At 42.1% G+C, this 23,349-nt stretch overlaps 1 protein-coding gene and 1 non-coding gene across 7 annotated transcripts in view; one reads left to right on the forward strand and one right to left on the reverse strand.

The window, feature by feature from the left end:
* Nucleotides 1-23,349, reverse strand: part of AGAP1 (ArfGAP with GTPase domain, ankyrin repeat and PH domain 1) — a 777,656-nt gene that overhangs the window by 647,016 nt on the left and 107,291 nt on the right. The window lies entirely within an intron of this gene.
* Nucleotides 12,507-12,644, forward strand: LOC119931122. Its single transcript, XR_005451983.1, has one exon. It is a non-coding gene; the product is annotated as a small nucleolar RNA SNORA7 (small nucleolar RNA).

Below are 23,349 nucleotides of genomic sequence, written 5' to 3' on the forward strand. Positions count from 1 at the left end.
TTCAAATAATTATTTTGGCCATTTTTTTCAATTCAGTAGAAAAACAAGGAAGCAGCATCAAGGTGTGAGTGGGAGAGGATCAAAACCAAGAACTGAAAATTTTCCTTAGTGTAAAGGACAAAGGTCAGGCCTTTCTCTCTAAAGAGCAATCTTTAGAGTAGAAACGACTTGGGGTTATTCTCAAGAGAAAAGAGAAGGTAGTAGGCTGAAATAAGGGACATCAACCACGTCTGGACCATGCAGGATTTTTTTTTAAGATACCCTTTCAGGTGAAAGAATTGCCTTTGACTTGAACCTTTATAGAGCAAATTAAAAATTAAGCACCAAAATTATCTCCAATGTAATCCCCAAGCCAGCTAGCATCACCAGGAACTGCATCTGGTTGCATATCCAGTTCACTCCACCACTTGTCCTTCCTCCATCCTGATACCGAAACTCTTAGATCTGCACTCTGCATGCTGGTCAGACAGCATTTGCACTCATGTTCCACTCTGTTTCCCTAACCCATCTCAACCAATCAATCCATGGTATTTATAGTAAGTGCTTATTGGTGCTTACTGTGTGCAAAGCACCGTACTAAGCAATTGGTAGAGTGCAATATAATAATTAATTATGGTATTTAATTATGGCATTTGTTAAGTGCTTACTATGTGCCAAGAAAGTAACAGAGCTGGTAGACAAGTTCCCTGCCCATGACGAGCTTACAGTCTAGAGGAGTTACATCCCTACAACCCACGAGGAGCTCAGGCAGGCAGGCTGGAGGGGGGACAATGTGGAAAAATCCAGCACTGCCAGCTTTCTAACCATCAACTGCATCAGGGAGATGCCCAGACCAGATAGGAGATATAAAAAATGGTACACTCCCTTAAGCAATATGTCCTTTCTTCTATGTCTAAGTTTTCATCCCCATTGCAATGAATTGCTACAAAAAAACTACTACAAGCAAATAAATCCCTGGGCTAACAAACTGCAGTCACAAAGCAGGCATATTCTGTGTCATGGTTTCAGTCTGCTTTTAAATTTGCTTGGAAAACTGCAAAAACAAGTGACAAGCTGACGACTAATCAGAGGAACCCTTGACCAAAAGGGCTACTGTATCACCAGGAAGTATTAAAACATCTTCAGCTACTGTGACATGATAAAGGATGAGACACAGAAATTTTTAAAACCATTTTGAGATTCCATCACACTCATGGTATGATAACCCCTTTCTTTTTCAAGTAGCAAATCCACTGTCATTCCTCCTTCAAAAACCTTTCCTAACAACCACTTGATTTCACCTAATGGTGGCCAAAAAAAATAAAATTCATTCATTCATTCAACTGTATTTACTGAGTGCTTACTGTTTGCAGAGCACTATACTAAGTGCTTGGGAAGTGCAATTCAGCAACAGATAGAGACAACCTCAATGGGCTCACAATCTAGGAATAAGGACTCAACCTCAATATGTATCTTCAGTTACCAAACATTAAATTCTAGCTCATACAGATTCAATTTCACTCCTGCTCTATGTTTTGGTAAATGCATAGAAAAGCTATTTCAGTGGATCAATCAATTTCCTGTACAGGAATAGGCTTGAAGATGTCCCTGCACAACTGTCCCCTTAAAAGAACAAGGCATGCAAGGTGTGAGTTTTTTGGGTACTGCAAAATTATGTCAACTCTGTCAAGTTCCTTTATGTAATATATATGTGTATATATATATATACACAAATATATATTTCTTTTATGTAATATATGTATACAAACATATATTTGTGTGTGTATATATATATATATATAATATTCATATATAAAACATAAATAACTCACGTTATATCAGTCCACATCAGGGTCACAGTCAAGGGCGTACTAAACAAAAATTGTTAAGCATTTGCCTCTGCAGGAAGTGACTTTTCCTCAGAGCACCACAATTATTTGAGGCAAAATTCTGCTCCCCAAAAGTCTCACAAAATGGACTTACCTTTAGCGCATGACTTTGTTGAAAGAGAATGAGAAAACAGAAGAGCATACGTTTATCAAAATTTTCAACAGCCTGCACAAGTAATTATGTGGCTGAAACAGAGGTCCACAGTTGTAGGTATGATTTAACATACTGTTTCCCGCATCCTTTCTCTGGAGATCAAGGAAATGGTAATTCACAAAGCCTTGTTTTCTCCAATCCAAGAGGCACATCCCCTTTTCATAGAGATGGATAATGCTGAAATCCCTAGTAGGAAGAAACAGGCTAGACCCATAAGTCTCTTCTTGAATGACCAATGAAAAAAATTTAAGTTATTCCTTATTCTAGCATCATCCATTTATGATAGAGATTCACCAACCTGTACTTGAAAACTGACCTTGATTTAATGCCATCACATAGTTTTGATGTCATAATATGGGCTTTTCCATCACCATCTTTAAAAAAGAAATGCTATTGGTTAAGCACTATGTGCCAAGCACTGTACTAAATGCTGGTGTAGAAACAAGGTAATCAGTTCAGACGCAGTCCCTGTCACACATAGGGCTCGGTCTTAATCCCCATTTTACAGATGAGGTAACCAAGGCACAGAGAAATTAAGTGACTTGCCCAAAGTCTCACAGCAGAGAAGTGGCAAAACTGGGATTATAATTTAGGTCCTTCTGACTCCCAGACACATGCTCTACCCCATTAGGCCACACCACTTCTCAATAATTCTTCACTAGTGGCAAAAAGGTTACATGGGCAAGAGCTGACACCTGACACTACTTTTAAAAATGGAACTGCTCACCTTCCCTCTCAAGTCCTCTCCTTTAACGACTTTTCCTACCACAGTTACCACCACCACCACCACCACCACCACCACCACCATCCTTACTTGCCGGAAGCCAGCATTACTGCCTCATCCTTGATTCCTTACTTCTTTTCACCCCTCCCATGCCTTATGGTGTTATATACTATTTCTTGTTCCTTCACAGCATCTTCTGGATCCATCCTTCCTCCTCCAACTACACTGCTCCAGGTCCTTGCTATACCGCTACTACTGTGTCAGCCACCTCCTCACCATCCTCCCTGACTCCAGTCTCTCCTCTCTCCTGCTCATGTTTCATTCTCTGAAACTCAATATGTCCAAGACTGAACTCCTTATCTTCCCTCCCAAACCCTGCCCTCTCCCTGACTTTCCCATCACTGTTGATGGCACTACCATCCTTCCTGTCTCACAAGTCCGCAACCTTGGTGTCATCCTCGACTCCGCTCTCTCGTTCACCCCTCACATCCAATCTGCGTCACCAAAAATTGCCAGTCTCACCTCTGCAACATCGCCAAGATCCGCCCTTTCCTCTCCATCCAAACTGCTACCCCGCTGGTTCAATTTCTCATCCTATCCCGACTGGATTATTGCATCAGCCTCCTCTCTGATCTCCCATCCTCCTGTCTCTCTCCACTTCAATCTATACTTCATGCTGCTGCCCGGATCATCTTTGCACAGAAACGCTCTGGGCATGTTACTCCCCTTCTCAAAAATCCCCAGTGGCTACCAATCCACCTACGCATCAGGCAAAAACTCCTCACTCTCGGCTTCAAGGCTCTCCATCACCTCGGCCCCTCCTACCTCACCTCCCTTCTTTCCTTCTACAGCCCAGCCTGCACCCTCCGCTCCTCCGCCGCTAACCTCCTCACTGTGCCTCATTCTCACCTGTCCTGCTGTCGAACCCCAGCCCACATCCTCCCCCGGCCTAGAATGCCTTCCCTCCGCACATCCTCCAAGCTAGCTCTCTTCCTCCCTTCAAAGCCCTACTGAGAGCTCACCTCCTCCAGGAGGCCTTCCCAGACTGAGCCCCCTCCTTCCTCTCCTTCTCCCTCTCTCCATCCCCCCACCTTATCTCCTTCCCATCCCTACAGCACCTGTATATATGTTTGTACATATTTATTACTCTATTTTACTTGTACATATTTACTATTCTATTTATTTTATTTTGTTAATATGTTTTGTTTTGTTGTCTGTCTCCCCCTTCTAGACTGTGAGCCCGCTGTTAGGTAGGGACTGTCTCTATATGTTGACAACTTGTACTTCCCAAGCGCTTAGTACAATGCTCTGCACACAGTAAGCACTCAATAAATACGATTAAATGAACGATTGAATGAATTCTTCAGCTCATCTGGGTAGATAATGTGTCTGCTAATCCTGGTTTAGTGTATACTTCTAGGAGCTTAGTACCTCACTCGGCACATAGTAACCGCTTAAGTACCACTGACTGATTGTTCATCTCCCTAAAATATTGTCCTGCACTTGCCTTTACATTCCTCAAAAGCCTCCAAAGATTTTACTCATTTTCTCAGTGTCAGAGACTTACAGCCCTGCATTATAATAATAATAATGATGGCATTTATTAAGCACTTACTATGTGCCAAGCACTGTTCTAAGCACTGGGGAGGTTACAAGGTGAACAGTTTGTCCCACGGGGGGCTCAAGTCTTCATCCCCATTTTACAGATGAGATAACTGAGGCACAGAGAAGTGAAGTGACTTGCCCAAAGTCACAGCTGACAAGTGGGGGAGCCGGAATTTGAACCCACAACCTCTGACTCCAAAGCCCAAAGCCTATGCTCTTTCCACTGAGCCACACTGCTCTCTTAGTATTGTCCCTCTCAACTCACCACTCTCTTCTCCCACTACACTTCAGCTCACACTCTCCAGGTCTTCCAAACACCCACTCACAGTGCCTAGTTCTCGACTCTCCCACTCTCGGCTCACATACTTTCTCCTGCCTGGACCTCCTTTTGTCTTCAAATTCCACAAACAACAATCAATCACATGAGCAAAGGCATAACTCTTGCCATCTTCAAAAACCTTTCTACTTCCTAGGTAATATTCTCCCTATAAGCATCTCATTATTTTTACTTTCATTATTTTCCATTGCACTTTTGTATGTATTAGTTTACATATTCCATACTACTTCAGCATGTCATTCTCCTACTGGTAAACAATTTAATAAAGGTCTCCCCCACTGGACTATAAGGTCCTTTTGGTCAGTAATTACATTTTCTCTATTGTACGATGTGCTTCACACAATGCTCTGCATACACTAGGTGCTCAATGAATACTATTGACTGACTGATAATTTCTTAAAATCAGAGCAACCCAAACCTCTAAACCAACAGCCAACAGGAATGCTACTTCATTAGAGGGTAGGTGAACATTTTCAAACCCAAAAGGAAAGCATGATGTTTAAAACAAATATTTTCATTACTCTCAGTCTGTGAGTTGTCACACCAAAGATTTCCCCCCTCCCCATCCCCCTTGCCTTACCTCCTTCCACTCTCCACAGCACCTGTATATATGTATATATGTTTGTACGTATTTATTACTCTATTTATTTTATTTGTACATATTTATTCTATTTATTTTATTTTGTTAATATGTTCTGTTTTGTTGTCTGTCTCCCCCTTCTAGACTGTGAGCCCGCCGTTGGGTAGGGACCGTCTCTACATGTTGCCAACTTGTACTTCCCAAGTGCTTAGTACAGTGCTCTGCACACAGTAAGCACTCAATAAATACGACTGAATGAATTATGAATTTCCCCATACCACTGGGTAAAACATTGTGCCTAGGCTAAATTTCAACCCAACTTAGTTGAATTTTCCAACAGTAAGACTGAAATATGCTCCTGAACAACTAGAGACACTGGGATTAAACAAGTCCAATAAAGTTCACACAATCGATGTTCAATTGTTATTTGAGCATTATTTGAGTATACACTAAATAGACCATATTTGGGGGAGGGGGAGTCCTCAAGTGGGGAAAGGCAAGAAAAACAGAGACCTAGAAGACAGAAAGTCAACAGCAGGGCAATAAATCCACATTCAAATATAAATGTTGACATGATATTAGAGCTACAGCAAACAGAATTTTTAATACTTGTAAATTTCCACTCCGTTCCAACTCTACAACACAACGCTTTTAACTTCACTACCCTAGTTTAGGGTAGTGCTCTATTTTAGGGGTGCAGTCATTCACAGGAGCCACAAGGAAATGCAGAAACATTTTTCATTTTTTAAGGTATTTGTTATGGTATTTAAGTGCTTATTATGTGCCAAGCACTGTACTAAGTGCTGGGGTAGATACAAGATAATCAGGTTGGACTTTGTCCCACAAAGTCTCACAATCTTAATCCCTATTTTACAGATGAGGTAACTGAGACACAGAGAAGTGAAGTGACTTGCCCAAAGTCACACATCAGACAAGTGGAAGACCTGGGATCAGAACCCAGGTCCTTCTGGTTCCTGGGTCCATGCTCTAGCCACTATGCCATGTTGCTTCTCAAGGCAGCACACAAAAATAGTGGGGGAGAGGAGAACAGAGTCATCAGAAAGGGTCAACCCATCCAATTTATTTCTGATGAAGTAAAAGTCGGGTACCTCATTGGTAACACTGTTCCTTAGAGAAAACTGGTTTTGACTTTTGTTTTTACTTAGGATGCAGTTTTCAGAAACCAAGAATGTCATAAATTCAAGGACTGCCAGCATAAGTACACACAAGTAGAAACACTTCCTCAGTTGGATGATGTTTTTGGCATAAGGTAACCAGCACTGTCAGTGCCAGGTAAGTGCGGAGAAAAGGTAGGCAATGATGTTCCCTTCCCCCACTGCAGCCAGCTGTTCGATGGGTTTGCAGGGCAGCCTCCCTTCACTCCGCTCCTTTGGGTTCCCTCAGGTTACACTCCCTGCTTCTGCTCCAGAAACCCTCAGGGAACAGTCTGTGGGTGGCAATGACCTTGGATTCCACTGGGGTGGCCAAAATGGAAGAAAGAGTGAACAAGAGGGGTAGTATTTCTCTACACTTATCTCTGGCTGTCACTGGCTTTCTGCCACAGTCACTGCTGCCATGGCTGCTCCTCTAGACTGTAAGGACATTGTGGTCAGGGAATGTGCCTTCCAACTCTTGGTATATTGTACTCTCCCAAGTGATTAATACCTTGTTCCACACACAGTAAGTGTTAAGATGATAAAATATGATTAAATATGATCAATCGATTGATTGTCCCTTTACCCCTCATGGCCATTGTGAGATACCACTAGCCCTCCTTCAGAAGATGGTTATCACCCCACCTAATTTAGGGCTCCTAGTTTTCTTAATATACATTAGCCTTAATGACACATTCAGATAATTATCAGGACAATCTCCAACAAGGGAAATTGGCCAAACTAAGAACCCATCTCCTTGAATCTGTCACTAATTTAAAAATTCACTGGAATTTATTGAATGATAAAGATAGCTCTGTGTTCATCAAGCTTAGGGATGGTACCCATTAGAAAGGGTGACTAATCAGACAAAAGGCAGGAAAAAAAATCCAGAGCAAGACATGGTAGATTATAAACAGGAGGAAGTTTAAAAGGGTCAGGTTCCATGAAACAAAAGGCATTCTCACCAGCATGGCTGATCAGGCTGACTCAGATGATGTAATCTGTTCAACTATTCCCTCTCTAAAGTTCAGAATGGCTTTCTTCAACTACCAGCCAGGGTAGAAGGTGAGAAGCGAAATGTCTTTTCCATTATTACATAGCAGACATTGACCACTCCTATGTAGCAAAGCACTTTTTAACTGCTGATGTTGGTCCTGCTCCACACAGAGGTCACAATCTAAGAGGTGGGGATGACAGCATATCCCTATTTTACAGATGGGGAAACTGAGTTTCAGTGAGGTTAAGTGACTTGCCCATGGTCTCACAACAGGTCAGTAGCGGAACTGGGATTAGAGCCCAGGTCTCCCAACTCCCAGCCCCATGATCTTTCTAGCCTTGCTGCTTCCTTTTCAATTTCAGTGCTACTTGCAATCAAAACCCACCTTAGACGATAGCACAAACACATGCAAATTACAACTTTATCAAATGTGTTCTGTCTTCACACAGGCTGGCCTAGGAGAAGATCTGTTCAGAAGCTCTCCTGGGAGATGAAATCCTGTTCGTCTAAATTTGGGGGAATCCAAGTCAACTGTGCCTGGGCCCTCCACAATTCAAGCCCAGTATACATTATCCTTAACTTTTACCAAAGAGACAGGGCTGACTTCCTTTTTAAATGGATGAGTAGCTAGTGGTAGCAGCAGGAAGGTTAAATACTCACTTAGATATCCTAATGTTTAAACTGCCCTCCCACTGAGAATGAGAAAGAAAATGCTCTTCTTTCCCCTTGTCCCATTCATCCCCTTTCCTACCTCCTCCCCAGCCTTCTTCCCAGTTAATGGTGCCCAGTCAACAGGGTACAGGACAACGGGCCACCACAGGTTCTGGACAATATAGATCTCCTCTCCTGGGCAGAGGAGTGGGTAGAATGGAGAATAGGGAAAAAGTCCTCTAGACTGTAAGCTCACAGTGGGCAGGGACATGTTTACTAACTCTATTGCACTGTACTCTTCCAAGCGCTTAGTACAGTGCTCTGCACATAATAAGCTCTCGATAAATACCTCTGAATGATTACCATTCCAGCCCTAGGGAATTCTCTCCATTTTTTCCCCTGGAACTATGACCTCAAGAAGATTGCATGAGTTCTTTTGCCCATCTCTCCCCCCACCCTCCTTCGCCCCCACCTTCCCTCCCCCCCCCCCCCACACACACACATATACACATACATACAATCTCCTAGGGTGATCCTATAGAGCCCTGGAGTCACCTGATGATTTGGAGGTGAGGCACTCTGGCTGCTGGGTGACCTTCTAGCCCAGTCAGAATGATGAGCCACAAACACTTTTGATTAAACTACCAAACCAGCCACAATGTTAGAGCTATATAATCATTTCAGCATGTGGCTTCCACTTCCTTTCATGTGACTTTGTCAGCACTGAAAGGAGAAATGTTGTGAGGGCAGAGAAGCAGTCAGTTGTAAACACACATTAAACCTAAATTAAAAATCCTGGGCAGGATAAAGAGGAATGAACCAACAAAACCCAGCAGATTTCCCAGGCCACCCCAAACGGGCAATTTTCACTGCACTGTAACCCTGCCATGAAGCAGCCAGTTACTGAGGTAGCTGACCAATGTAGGATCTCAGATGGAGATGCTTACTAGTACAAAGGCAGATTGTTTTTCACTCTGTTGGGACTTTGAGTTCCATTCCCATTTACTTCAATGTTCTGTCAATCATCCTCTAAATCAGCTATCTCTAAGCCCTAGAACTAAAGGAAATTTAGGAAATACGAAGGGTGGAAATAGGAAGGGTAAATGGGTAGGGCATAGAACACTGCTTGATTTACTGTATGCACTTTACAAATACCATTATTATTAAGGGGGAGATGGATGAAATAGGACCTTAAAAAAGGCTTTCAGACTATTCTAATTTATTTTTCCTTCATTACATCACTGTTAGTCATCCAAATTCAGAAAATCCAGTGAACATCCAGAACCCTTCCTTCAAAGAAAATTAAGCACAAACTCTAAATCTGATTTTTTCATTAGGAAAAGAAGGAGATTTCCAAGCATGGAAAGAAAGGAAAAAGTAATAATTTGGGCACTTGGAGCATATGTGCTAATTTTTCAAAAACATACAAAGAAAAAAAAACAAGGAATTCCTATAGGATAAAAATGAATGGCAAAGAAATAATCACCTGAGCTACTACATAAATGGAGAAATGATTTCTATTCATTACTATATAATAAACAATTTAAAGGCAAATATTTAAAGGTGTTGACTGATCAGTTACTATGGGGCAGGTACCGTGCTAAGTCTTGAGGTAAGTAATTCAGACATGGTGTCTATCTTGTGATAGGGTCATAATCTAAATAACGAAAAATTGGCATGTTGACAAAGAAGCATTATGAATAATATCAATTAAACTGACCAAAATATCAACGTTAAAAGAATTACCTGCCGCACTGGCAAAAATCAATGTTAACTATTACAATATTCAACCTTCAGAAGTTAAAAATATATTGAGAGTAGCAGCATGCCCAGTGGTTAGAGCATGATCCTGGGAATCAGAAGGACCTGGGTTCTAATCCTGGCTCTGCCACTTGTCTGCTGTGTGACCATGGGCAAGTCACTTAAGTTCTCTGTGCCTCATCAGTTAACTCATCTTTAAAATGCGGATTAAGACTGTGAGCCCGATATGGGACATGGACTGTGTCTGAACTTATTACCTTGTTTCTACACCAGCACTTAGAACTGTGCCTGGTATATAGTAAGTTCTTAACAAATACCATGAAAAAAAAAAAACTGAACTCAAACTTTTAAATTAATACTGATCATTAGACACTGGAAAGTGGCACGATTAATGATCACATTCACAGTAATAAAGAACATAAGGCAGCACAGAGATGAGATTCCTTACTAGAGAAGGAGTATGATAGTGTAGTAATTGTAGTAGTAGTAATGAAATTTATTGAGCATCACCTGAGTGTAATACCTTGCACTAAATGCTTGGGAAACCTGATCAGAGTCTAAATTAAAGTCAAAATCGAATTCTTGGAAAAAAGGAAAACCTACTCCCAATACTTATTATTCCTGAAAAATAATGATAAGGAGGGGCATTGTTAATAATGGGAGTGGTGAAATAACCTATTAAGGACTCAATAAACTCCAATGGTCACAATCAGGGAAAGATCAGTAAAGAGAGGCTTAGACTAAGAAGGTATCCTACATATATTTTTTGAAGGTAGAAAAAGCCTTCTGCTCATACCCAAAACCCCAAAACTAGTAACTAATCAGTACTCTAGAATGACACTGCATAATAACGGGATACAGTTTAGCAGAATTAAACTATTTATTAATGTGACAAGCATCTTTTTTTCAGAGGACCCTTCAAACTAATAGAATGTAAAAGAAGCTTTGACAAAAGGGACTGTAATTCAAGCTGTAATTAACTTGATAGACTTGGGATGTGCTAGCAATTTACTAAGTCATTCAAACATTTTTGAGAATAGACGTGAAATATTTAAAGCAACTGTGGAGGACAACAGGATAACATTCTTGAACGCTTAAGTGCATGTACTTCTGGCAAAGTGTTTTGCTAGAATGTAAGTTGTGTTTCAAGTGAAGGGCTTTCACTAGTTTCAATACAATAACTGTTGACTTTACAGTTGCTTCTGCCTGGGCCTGGAACCTCAGATTTAGATAAGCCAGAAGCAGAACTCTCCTATATTCCCATAACATCGGCTTACCTTGTTGTTGCTTTCCTGCTTTCTCTTTGTGTGTGTTGTGGCAGGGGTGGGGGGGGGAGAGACATGGATTTGGGAGTCTTTATCAATCAATCAATCATATTTATTGAGAAGCAGCGTGGCTCAGTGGAAAGAGCGCGGGCTTTGGAGTCAGAGGTCATGGGTTCGAATCCCGGATCTGCCACATGTCTGTTGTGTGACCTTGGGCAAGTCACTTAACTTCTCTGAGCCTCAGTTACCTCATCTGTAAAATGGGGATTAAGACTGTGAGCCCCACGTGGGACAACTTAATCACCTTGTATCCCCCCAGTGCTTAGAACAGTGCTTTGCACAGAGTAAGCGCTTAACAAATGCCATCATCATCATTTATTGAGCGCTTCCTGTGTGCAGAGCACTGTACTAAGTGCTTGGGAAGTACAAGTTGGCAACATATAGAGATGGTCCCTACGCAACAGTGGGCTCACAGTCTAGAAGGGGGAGACAGAGAACAAAACCAAACATATTAACAAAATAAAATAGAATAGATATGTACAAGTAAAATAGAGTAATAAATATGTACAAACATATATACATATATACAGGTGCTGTGGGGAACAGAAGGAGGTAAGGCGGGGGGGATGGAGAGGGGGAGGAAATGCAATTACTGAAAATGCAAGCACTTTTTATATAAACAGTGATAATGATATAAGAACTAATTATATCCTATGTAAAACTAATCGGGGCATAAGGAGAGTGATAATAATAATAATGGCATTTGTTAAGTGTTCACTATGCGCCAAGCACTGTTCTAAGCACTGGGGGGGATACAAGGTGATCAGGTTGTCCCAAGTGGGGCTCACAGTTTTAATCCCCTTTTTACAGATGAGGGAACTGAGGCCAGAGAAGTGAAATGACTTGCCCAAAGTCACACAGCTGACAAGTGGCAGAGCCGGGATTAGAACCCATGACATCTGACTCCCACCCGGGCTCTTTCCACTGAGCCACGCTGCTTCCTGATAGTTCAGGAAAGCTATATTTCCAATGATTTTGTACATAGTTAAATTAACAAAATTATACTGTTATTTTAAAATGCATTTGGCTACTTTGTGAAATACGTATCTGTTATGAGAGTTGTGTAGCTTGGATTACAAAAAATTTGGGCGGGGGGAGGGTCAGAGGGGGTGCTGCTTCTATATGGCTCTCAGAAACAGTGGCTGAATTAAGAGTAGAATCATGGGCTAGAGTTTATAAAAGTCTGTCATCCATACATCATTTTTCCTGAGGTGCAGACTGCATATTTAAGAGTCACTGTTCATCAAGCCCAGTGGGATGGTTCCCCATCAATTAAACCAACAATGTCCTTCACAACAATCCACTAACTGTTGCCACCACCCTGCAATACACTGGCCCTACTCCTGCCTCCCCATCTCAGGATTGCACCTGGAGAATTTCCAGTACTCTGCCAGTTTTGGCTACAAGAGGGAGAGCCAAGCAGAAGCATACCCATTCCACTCCTAGCTTGGTCACTGGCTAGCGAGTGGAAGGCAATCGGCTACAAGTCAAAACTCACCTGTGCTGGGCAGCATTCATTTATTCGATCATATTTATTGAGCGAGTACTGTGTGCAGAGCACTGTACTAAGCGCTTGGGAAGTACAAGTTAGCAACATATAGAGACGGTCCCTACCCAATAATGGGCTCAGTCTAGAAGGGGGAGACAGACAACAAAACAAAATATGTGGACAGGTGTCAAAGTTGTCAGAACAGACAGAATTAAAGCTATAGGCACACAATTAACAAAATAAATAGAATAGTAAATATGTACAAGTAAAATAGAGTACTAAATCTATATACAAGTGCAGGGGATGGGGAGGAAAGGAAAAAGGGGACTCTGGAAAGGCCTCTTGGAGGAGGTGAGCTCTCAGCAGGGCTTTGAAGGGAGGAAGAGCGCTAGATTGGCGGATGGGTGGAGGGAGGGCATTCCAGGCCAAGGGAAGGACATGGGCTGGGGGTCGATGGCGGGACAGGCGAGAACGAGGTACAGAGAGGAGGTTAGCGGCAGAGGAGCGGAGGGTGTGGGCTGTGCTGTAGAAGGAGAGAAGGGAGGTGAGGTAGGAGGGGACGAGGTGATGGAGAGCCTTGAAGCCAAGTGGCAGCAGTGGCATGGAAGAGAGTCAACGATGGAGACTCCAGTTTACTGCGTGGAAGAAGGCACTGGTAAACCACTTGTGTATTTTTAGCAAGAAAACTCAGTGGATACACTACCAGAACGACTGCAGTTGGAGGTGGGGCGTTCTGGGAGAGATGTGCCCATGGAGCCGCTATGGGTAAGAAACAACTTGACAGCATAAGACAAGGCAAGACTCCTGCCTCACCTATGCACTTGGATTTGTACCCTTTTAGCACTTGACAGTCACCCTACCCTCACCTCCAGAGCAAGGAGCATGGCTTAGTGGAAAGAGCATGGGCTTGGGAGTCAGCAGATGTGGGTTCTAATCCTACCTCTGCCACTTGTCTGCTGTGTCGAGCCACTTAGCTTCTCTGTGCCTCAGTTAACTCATCTGTAAATTGGGATTAAGACTGTGAGCCTGGAACAGTGCTTGGCACAGAGTAAGCACTTAAATACCATTATTATTATTATTACTACATCTTTAGATCCTTCTAATAATAATAATGATGATGGCATTTATTAAGCGCTTACTATGTGCAAAGCACTGTTCTAAGCACTGGGGAGGTTACAAGGTGATCAGGTTGTCCCACGGAGGACTCACAGTCTTAATCCCCATTTTACAGATGAGGTAACTGAGGCACAGAGAAGTTAAGTGGCGCGCAAAGTCACACAGCTGACAACTGGTGGAGGCAGGATTTGAATCCCTGACCTCTGACTCCAAAGCCCGTGCTCTTTCCACTGAGCCACGGTGCTTCTCCCCTCTGCCTTCTCCTCCTACACCCAGTTCCTACTTCAGCCTGTTCACTCTACCTTGTTCTCATCTCTTTAACGTAGACTCTGAGTCCCAGGTGGGTCAGGGTCTTTGTCCAACCTAATTTGTATCCACCCCAGTGCTCAGTAATTAGAATAGTGCCTGACACATAGGTAGCACTTAAAAAATACAATAATAATAATAATACTGTCATTTCCCCTAATTGAAATTTCTCTTAGTGTCTTATTATGTTTTCCTCCTGTCTTGACTGTAAGCTCCTTTTGGACAAGAATCGTCTATCAACTCTATTGTATTGTACTTTCCCAAGTGTTTAGTACAGTGCTCTGCACATAGATAAGCATTCAATAAATACCACTGATTGATTCTAACAGACAATGCTGTCAATACATTATCAATAATAATAATAGTGCCCCTTTCCTCTGTCAGAAATAATAGTGCCAAGAACATACTAAGTGTTGGGGTAGATACAGGACAATGAGTTATAGTGCCTTCCCCACATATGGCTCACAGTTGAAGTGGGAGGGAGAACAGGTAATGAACCCCCATTTTACAAATGAGGGAACTGTGGCACCGAGAAGTGAAGCGACTTATCTAAGGTTACACAGCAGGTAAGTTGTAGAAGCAATATAAGGCTGCCAGGCCATGATCTTTCTACTAGGCCACGCTGTTTTATTGTTTGCCAGATTTCAAGTGGTTAGGGTTCCTGTTAACTACACAACTTGGGTTTAAAGAATGTGATGAGATGCTTTCCCGAATGCTGAGGTGAGATCCTGGGAGCCTGTTAGAATGACCATCTGCATTACATAGAGTTATCTCTCACTTGCTCCAATTAGATAAAAAATTATAGCCACTTTAAATATCTACTTCCTCAACAAAAGTCTGTGTTGGTTCTTAAAATCTCCTAATTAGCATCTGGTATGCTATCTAGCTGAGTCTATGGCATGAGGCCAATGCAGGAACTAGAAGTTCTGGATTCCTACATGTATTGTCTCCCAACAATCACATCCCAGCTGGGTCAATAAACAAACACTTCAAGTCCCTGGCAAAATCAGCCAGGGCTTCCTGTTTGTGTGAGCTTCCATTTAAACTAGCCTGAATTGCAATCTGCTCTAAAATGTCCATTACTGATAATCTGCAAGCATTTTTATCGCAAAAAGCCTTATCAACTGGAATTCCACCAGTCACTGTCCTCTGGCATTTTGTTATATACATATATACATTATGTTATATATGCATTCTTCTGTGCCTTCATATTTTCCCGTACTTATGTTTTATGTTTACAGAGAACATTTCTGGTTACCAATATAACAGGCACCATAATTTGATCATTTACCGATACTCAAATTCCACTTATTTCTCTGAAGTGGGTCATGGTAACTTGGCTCGTTGGAAAAATCAAGTATGGCATAGTCTTCATTATCTGACATCCAAAAAGTGGGCTCTCCAGCCATCCCAGGGCACTTTCTGAGCCTGGGTGAGCTCCTCAGCCTCCAGGACCAGTTTCCGAGACTTCAGGATCCAACACTATCTTCCTTACCAGCTCCATGACTTCCAGGCTCTGGAAATGAGTATGAACCCCAAATCTGACAGATCATGCTCTTCCCATGTTCAAGTCCATCCTGAAATTCCACCTCCTCCACCAAGTCTTCCCTAATTCCCAACACTCTAAACCGTATATATCCATCAGCCAACTCTACCACTGATGAAATTAATTATACCCACCACCAGCACTCATGCATATATTTATTCAATGCTGGATTCTGACTACTAGTGGATAGATCCAGGGTCTTAGAGTCAGAAGGACCTGGGTTCTAATCCCAGCTCCTCCACTTGTCTGCTGTGTGAATTTAGGCAAACCACTTCCCTAACTGTGCCTCAGTTACCTCATCTGTAAAATGGAGATTCTCCCCCTTCTAGACTGTGAGCCTGTTGGTGGGTAGGGACCGTCTCTATATGTTGCCAACTCGTACTTCCCAAGCCCTTAGTACAGTGCTCTGCACACAGTAAGCGCTCAAAAAATGATTGAATGAATGAATGACTGCTAGTCCCACATGGGACATGGACTGTGTACAACCTGATAACCTGTGTGACTCTGCTGTCAGAAAGTACGAATTGTGGGCAAGGAATGTGTCAGTTCTTTATTTACTACTTTCAGAGCCCCTAGTACTGTGCCCCACACCAAGAGGTACTTAAGGCTGTCTCTTACATTTTACTCTTAACTTGTATCAGCACTTGAGTGAATGCAATAGAACAGACAGTAGATGAATTAACTTCCCCATGTTTCTCCTCTTCTCTCACAGGGCACAGTGACTGGCATGAGGCACTCTGCTCCGTTTTTACGCGTCTCCTCTTCTTACCCCCACACACGCCCTATCATTGCTTGCCATTATGTACTTGCTCCTCAAAGATCAGAGTGGGCAAATAATGCAGTGGAGGCAATTATGCAAGGAAATATGGTATATTTTCAGCCTGCACAACTCAGAGGCAACAAATTCCATATTTACCATCTACTCGGTGAAGACGTTTGCTTTTGCTTGTTGTGAACCTGCCACTTTCATGCTTCAATAGGTGCCCCTTTGCCCTGGTATTGTGGGATTTGGTGAAGAGTAATTAGCTGCTTATCCTGTCCACACCCTTAAGAGTTCTATGAACGTCAAGTGTGTCTTTTCATAAACAGGAGTGCTGAGACTATATTCCTTCAGAAGCTGTATCGTGATGATTCTTGTTGCTGTTCCCCATACCTTGTCTAGCTCTTTTATGTCTTTCCTAAGCACAGAATTTCAAGAACAGTCACACCACGTTATCTTTATAAAGCAACAAAATGATGCCTTTGACTTTCTTTCATAGGCCTTATCTAGTAATTCTCTAGAGAAAGTTTTGAAAATTATTTGCCCAAATTGCCATCTTTTGTTTCCAGATTATAAGACTGACTAAAATGGTACTCTCAGAAAAGGGAGACAAAATTGAACCTACTGTGCTTTGCTTTATGGGAAAGGAAGATCCTATTGTTCCTGACTACTTTGTTCTTGTGAGTTCAGAAATAACATGAACTCACATTTGAATTCAACTGCTAGTTCCTTTCTCTTCAGATACTTCTGAAATAAAATTTGCATGTACATTTTAATCCATTTAAATTTCTTATTTTCTGTTGGTATTTAAATGTGACCCATGTCATCTGGAGGCCACCAATAAAAATATGCATTTCCAACATCAAAATACAAAGCTCTTCCACCTGCACACCAAGATATGGAAAAGAAACACTAATGCCACTGGAATTTACATTACTGAACAGCAACAAAATCAAATTATAATGTCACAACTGCCAATCAGTGTTATTTACTAGGCACTTACTGTGTGCAGGGTACTTTACTAAGCACTTGGGGTTGTAAAATAGAGTTGGTAGACCTGATCGCTAAACAAAAGCAGCTTGCAGTCTAGAGTGGGAGACAGGCATTAAAATAAATCACAGATTGAGGAAATGGCAGAGTGTATGGATAAATATACCTAAGTGCTGTGGAGCTGAGGTGAATAACAGGTGCTTAAGAGATACATATCTGAATGCTTATGCTAGTAGAAGTGAGGGTGGGTAGGGAAAATGAATTCATCAGGAAAGACCTCTTGTAGGAGATGTGACTTTAGGAGGGTTTTGAAGGTGGTGAGATAGATGAGATAGAGGTAGAGTGGGTAGGTTGGTGTTAGAAGAGTGAGCGATGTGGGATGTGTGGTAGAATGTGATAAGCAAGATAAGGTAGGAGGGGTAGAGTTGATTGAGTTCCTTAAAGCAGACAGTAAGGAGTGTCTGGTGGATGTGGAGGTGGGTGGGCAACCATTGGAGGTTTTTGAAGAATGAGGAGATACGCTCCGGATTTTTTTTTAAATGATATGGGCAGCAGAGTTAAGTATGGATTTGAGTGGGGACAGAGGAGTGAGGGAGGTCAGCTAGTAGGATTTGGTGAAGAGTAATTACCTGTTTATCTTGTCCACACCCTTAAGAGTTCCCTAAAGGTCAAGTGCAGTAATCAGGGCTGGACATGATAAACATTTAAATCAGCATGGTAGCAGTTTGGATGGAGAGGAAATGGCAGATTCTCAAGATGTGAAGGTAATTGTCACTGAATGTCTGTGTGAGGGTAGATAAATCCTATCTCATTCAGAGACAGGTGGCACAACACTCACCTTCTTCCACTTCCCCCAAAAAGATTTTGCTAAAGCCACGGTGAAAATACTGTATATCTGTATTGTGAAAATAATGCAATCAATGTTAGTGCAACGGACTACAGTGGCCATCTGGTGTGCCACTTGCAGATGTTAAAATAAAGTATGCTCTAGGCCGTGTTTACCTGGAATTCAGAAAACAGGGAATCTTACCTCTACCTCTTGCTCTTTGCACTCACTTTAAGTGATTCATTAATTGTCATACCAATGCTGTAAAATGGGGCTGTTTCAATATAGAATTGAAAAGCGGTTTTCTCTCCCAAGTGCTTAGTGCAGCATCTGGCATATAGAAAGGGCTTAACAAATACTATTAAAAGAAAAAGAGATGGAAACTGAGAAAATCGGAAGGGTGTTTTGTGATTCTCATTATGTTGGATACTGACATTAACTCTAGGACATGTCCAAATTATAATAGGCTTCGACAATAAGCATGTGCAATGTTTGGCTCCCAGCAACTACTACTAAAAAAAGCTGCCAAATTGCTTGGCTCACTCAATCACCTCAGTTGCTTCACATCTAAAAGCTTTCTGGGTGCTTAGAAATGCTCATACTATGGTAATAAAATTCACAAGTTATATCCTTAAGGGGCATCATTTACAAATCGGGCATTCTAAGAGGTTTGAGAGAGAGGAAGGATGTCTGCTGTTGGTCCAATCAATCAAACGTATTTATTAAGCACTTAGTATGTACACAGCACTGTACTAACCGCTTGGGAGAATACAACATAACAGAATTAGTGGACATGTTCCCTCCCCATAATGAGCTAACAGTGGAAAGAGCACTGCTCTGGAAATCCGGAGACATGGGTTCTAGTCCCAGTTCTGTCTAGCGTTGGCTAAAGTAGGTAAAGACCACACAGGCACTTCATAATGAACTGCATCCCTCATTTATTTACTTCTTGCCTACTGGACCCCAGCAGGAGCATGACAAAGGAATTAGAGCATTGTGGGCAGGGGATGTGTCTGTTATATTGTTACAATGCCCTCTCCCAAGCGCTTAGTACAATGCTCTGTACACAGTAAGTGCTCAATAAATATGACTGAGTACTGTACAATACTAGAACTAGACAATACTGCAAGGCTTTATCGGGGAAGGCCTCTTGGAGAAGATATGACCTTAGTAATGCTTTCAAGGTGGAGAGAGTGGTGGTCTGGTGGATCTGGAGGGGGAGGGAGTTCCAGGCTATAGGGGGATGACCTGAGATAGCAGAAAATGATAGATGACAGGGTTAATGTTGTAGTTTTGAGAATGAACTCTCAAATTCATTGAGATTTGAAAGACAGTGAGTTTAGACTGAGAATAGAAGGAAACCCAGAATTGAGCCTCAAGGCTCAGTTAGGTAGAAGGCAGCGGAAGAGCTGGCCGAAGAGACTGAGAAGGAACAGCCAAAGAGGTTAAGAGGACTTGGGGAAGACTTTGTTAGAAAAAACAATAATAATAATAATAATGATGGCATTTGTTAAGCACTTACTATGTGCCAAGCACTGTTCTAAGTGCAGGTGGGGGGGGGGGGGGAATACAAGGTAATCATGTTGTCCCACATGGGGCTGACAGTCACACAGCTGAAAAATGGCAAAGCCGGCATTAGAACCCACGACCTCTGACTCCCAAGCCCGTGCTCTTTCCACTGAGCCACACAGCTTCTCTAAGGGAGTGGGGAGTGGCAGTGGCAGTCAAGAGATCAAGGAGCATTGGGAAAGAGGAGAGTCTACTAGACAAACAGAAGGAAGTTATTGGAGACCTTGGAGAAGGCAGTATTAGTAGAGTGAAGGTCAAAAGCATTGTGGACTAGGGGAGAGAGAGCAGGCCTGGAAGTCAGAGGACCTGGGTTCTAATTCCAGATCTGCCACTTGTCTACTGCATGACCCGGGGCAAGACACCCCAAGCCTCAATAACCTCCAGTGGTTGCCCAGTCATCCAGTCACTAAACAGAAACTCCTTATCATCGGCATTTAAGCACTCAATAACCTTGCCCCCTTCTACCTCACCTCTCTGCTCTCCTATTACAACCCAGCCCATACACTTTGGTCCTCTAATGCTAACCTTCTCACTATACCTTGAGCTCATCTACCTCACCAATAACATCTTGCCCATATCCTGCCTCTGGCCTGGAACATCCTCCCTCTTCATATCCGACAGACAATTACTATCCTCTCCCCCACCCACCAATTCCCACTTCAAAGCCTTATTAAAGGCACATCTTCTCTAAGAGGCCTTCCCTAAGTCCTCTCTTCCTTTTCTTCCACTCCCTTCTGCAGTACCCTAACTTGCTCCCTTTATTCATCCCCTCTTTGGGCCCCAAAGCACTTATGTACATACCTGTAATTTTGTTTATATATATTGTCTGTCTCCCTCTATAGACTGTTAGCTAGGTGTGGGCAGGGAATGTGCCCATTACACTGTTATACAGTAATCTCCTAAATGCTTAGTACAATGTTCTGCACACAGTAAGCCCTCAATAAATATGACTGACTGACAACTGCTGTATGCCTCAGTTTCCTCATCTGTAAAATGGGAATTAAGAATGTGGGCCCCACATGGAACCTGAATTATGTCCAATTTGATCAGTTTGTATCTATCCCAGCACTTAGTACAATGTTTAACACAGAAGCACTCCCACTGAAATGTGCTTACAAAGGGGATAGCTCCACACTGATGTTGGGATTTTCATAACACTTTGATGAACTCAGGAATGGGAGCAGGTGGGAAAGTTTGACTGAAGGCCAGGGCTCCATTCTGGGGTGTTACTATGTAAAATAAGTAATGTTGGCACCTTCAAATACATGATTTTAAACACAAGGAGCAGGCAAGAGCTTAGTTCACTGAGAATTAGGAAAGTTTTAGGTTTCTTCAAAAGCACAGGGACCTTCCAGAAAAATTACAGGCCTGGGAGTCAGAGGACCTTAGTTCTAATCTCAGCTTTGTCATTTACCTGTTATGTGACCCTGAGCAAGTCACTTAACTTCTCTCTGCCTCAGCTTTCTCATCTGTAAAATGGGGATTCAATACCTGTTTCTCTCCCATTTGGCCTGTGAGGCCCATGAGAGACAGGGACTGTGTCTCGCCTGATTATCTTGAATCTACCTCAGTGCTTAGTATAGTACTTTGGCACATTATAACCATTAACAAATATTGTCACTTTCAAGAAGGAAGTTGGAGGAGAGAAAGTGGAGGCAATGAGTATGAGTGTGTTTGAAAAGGGAAGAAGCATAGCCTAGTGGCTAGAGCACAGGCCTGGGAAGTCAGAAGGACCTGGGTTCTAATCCTGACTCTGACAACTGTCTACTATGTGGCCTTGAGCAAGTCACTTAATGTCTGTGCCTCAGTTCCCTCATCTGTAAAACTGGGATTAATATTGTGAGCCCCATGTTGGACAGGGACTGTGTCCAACCTGATTACCTTGTAGCTTCCCCAGCGCTTAATGCAGTGCCTGGCACCTAGTAAGTGCTTAATAATACCATTAAAAATTTGCAAGAGGGAGACTGAGTGGTAGTTGGATGATACAGTGGATCAAGATAATGTTTCTGTTAGAATGGGGTGGTATGTGTACGTTTGAAAGTAGATGGGTAGGAGTCAGAGTATAAACAGTTGAAGATGAAGGTCAGGGAGGGAAGAAAATCAGATCAGCATCTCGAAACTAATTAAGAGGACAGGATTACTTTGAGGCAATTAGAAACAAAAACTAAAATAAACTTAAAAGGGATAAAAGTGCTGAAAAAATCTGTAACCCACCAAAGGTATGAATAACAATGAAAAACGCATCTTTTTCCCTGTTTTTTCTGTACAAGGGTAGCATTGTAGTCACTCAACTATGATGTTCTTAGCGATGAGCATGGAAGATATCTAACCAGAAACCTATTGTATAAAGGTTGATGACTTAAGCAGGGCATGTTTTCAGGAGAAACACTTTGCTATCCCACCAAATAATGACATGCTGATTGTTCAACATTATATTTAATATTAGGAAAAACTGTACTTACAACTGTGAGAAAATGGTCAAAATAAGGCATCCTCATTTCCACCCAGGGAATCAAATTCCAGCAAATGTCAGGCCCTTCAACTCCACAAAATTGAGCAGGCAGTCAAAGAAGGGCCAGAAAAAATGAATACGCTTTTTTGATTGCTAAGATCTGGTTGGGGGGGGGGGGAGGACTGCTTATATGAAAAATATTAAATTTCCATGATTCTATTTCCACTGTTGCCGATTTGTACTTCCGAAGCACTTAGTACAGTGCTCTGCACACAGTAAGCGCTCAATAAATTCAACTGAATGAATTTCCAAGAAGTCTTTGGAGCTTTTCTGACTTGCCCTTTGCAGTTCATTCTTTTCTACCTCATAGGATCTGGGGGTCGGGCAAAGGAGGAAATTCATGGGAATTGGTAAGTAAACTAATTTTCTTAAAGCAACTTGACAGAAAAAAAACTCTAATGGGGACGCCTGACATTCCTAATTAAGTCTCTAAAAAGCTTCCGCCCTTTAAAAAAAAGGCAACCAGCATTCATTATATCTTCAAACCTAAATAAATTCAAGCATTCCTGACACTTAATCAGTAATCATTTAGGAGTCACCAACAGACAAAAAAAAAAATTGGGAGATGCCCTATCATTTTTATCCCAATAAACATTCAGGGTAAGTTTTGAATTGGTCAGCTTCCTCTGAGTTACCTTCCAAATTCTATTGATTCAAAGGAAATGTCAGAGACTTTCTATGTCTGCTCCCCATTCTCTGCAATATGACCCTTTCTAAACAGCCCTATTGAGTCCATTTTTTTAATGGTACAAAAGCAATCTATCAAGGCCTAAGCCTTGCAGCCATGAGCCTTTTGTGTTGTTCTGAAAGAGCGATTAAATTTCAGGAATAGCCAGCCTACACTCTACCCTGGGAGGAGGGGAGGATGAGGGAAGGCAAGGAGGGGGAAAAAAAAGTCTCTACTGTAGTATGTGAATGTCCTTTTTGTTTATTAGATGTATCATGTATAATTGTGCTTTGGACGTACAATGTAAACTCTTCACTGGGTAAAAATGCAGAATGTTTTACCCTGCTAGGAGTTTCTGGTTTCATAAAGATAAATTGTAAGTTCTACCCTAAGGGAGCAAGATTTTCACATC

The sequence above is a fragment of the Tachyglossus aculeatus genome, chromosome 7 (assembly GCF_015852505.1).
Source record: "Tachyglossus aculeatus isolate mTacAcu1 chromosome 7, mTacAcu1.pri, whole genome shotgun sequence".
NCBI lineage: Eukaryota > Metazoa > Chordata > Mammalia > Monotremata > Tachyglossidae > Tachyglossus > Tachyglossus aculeatus.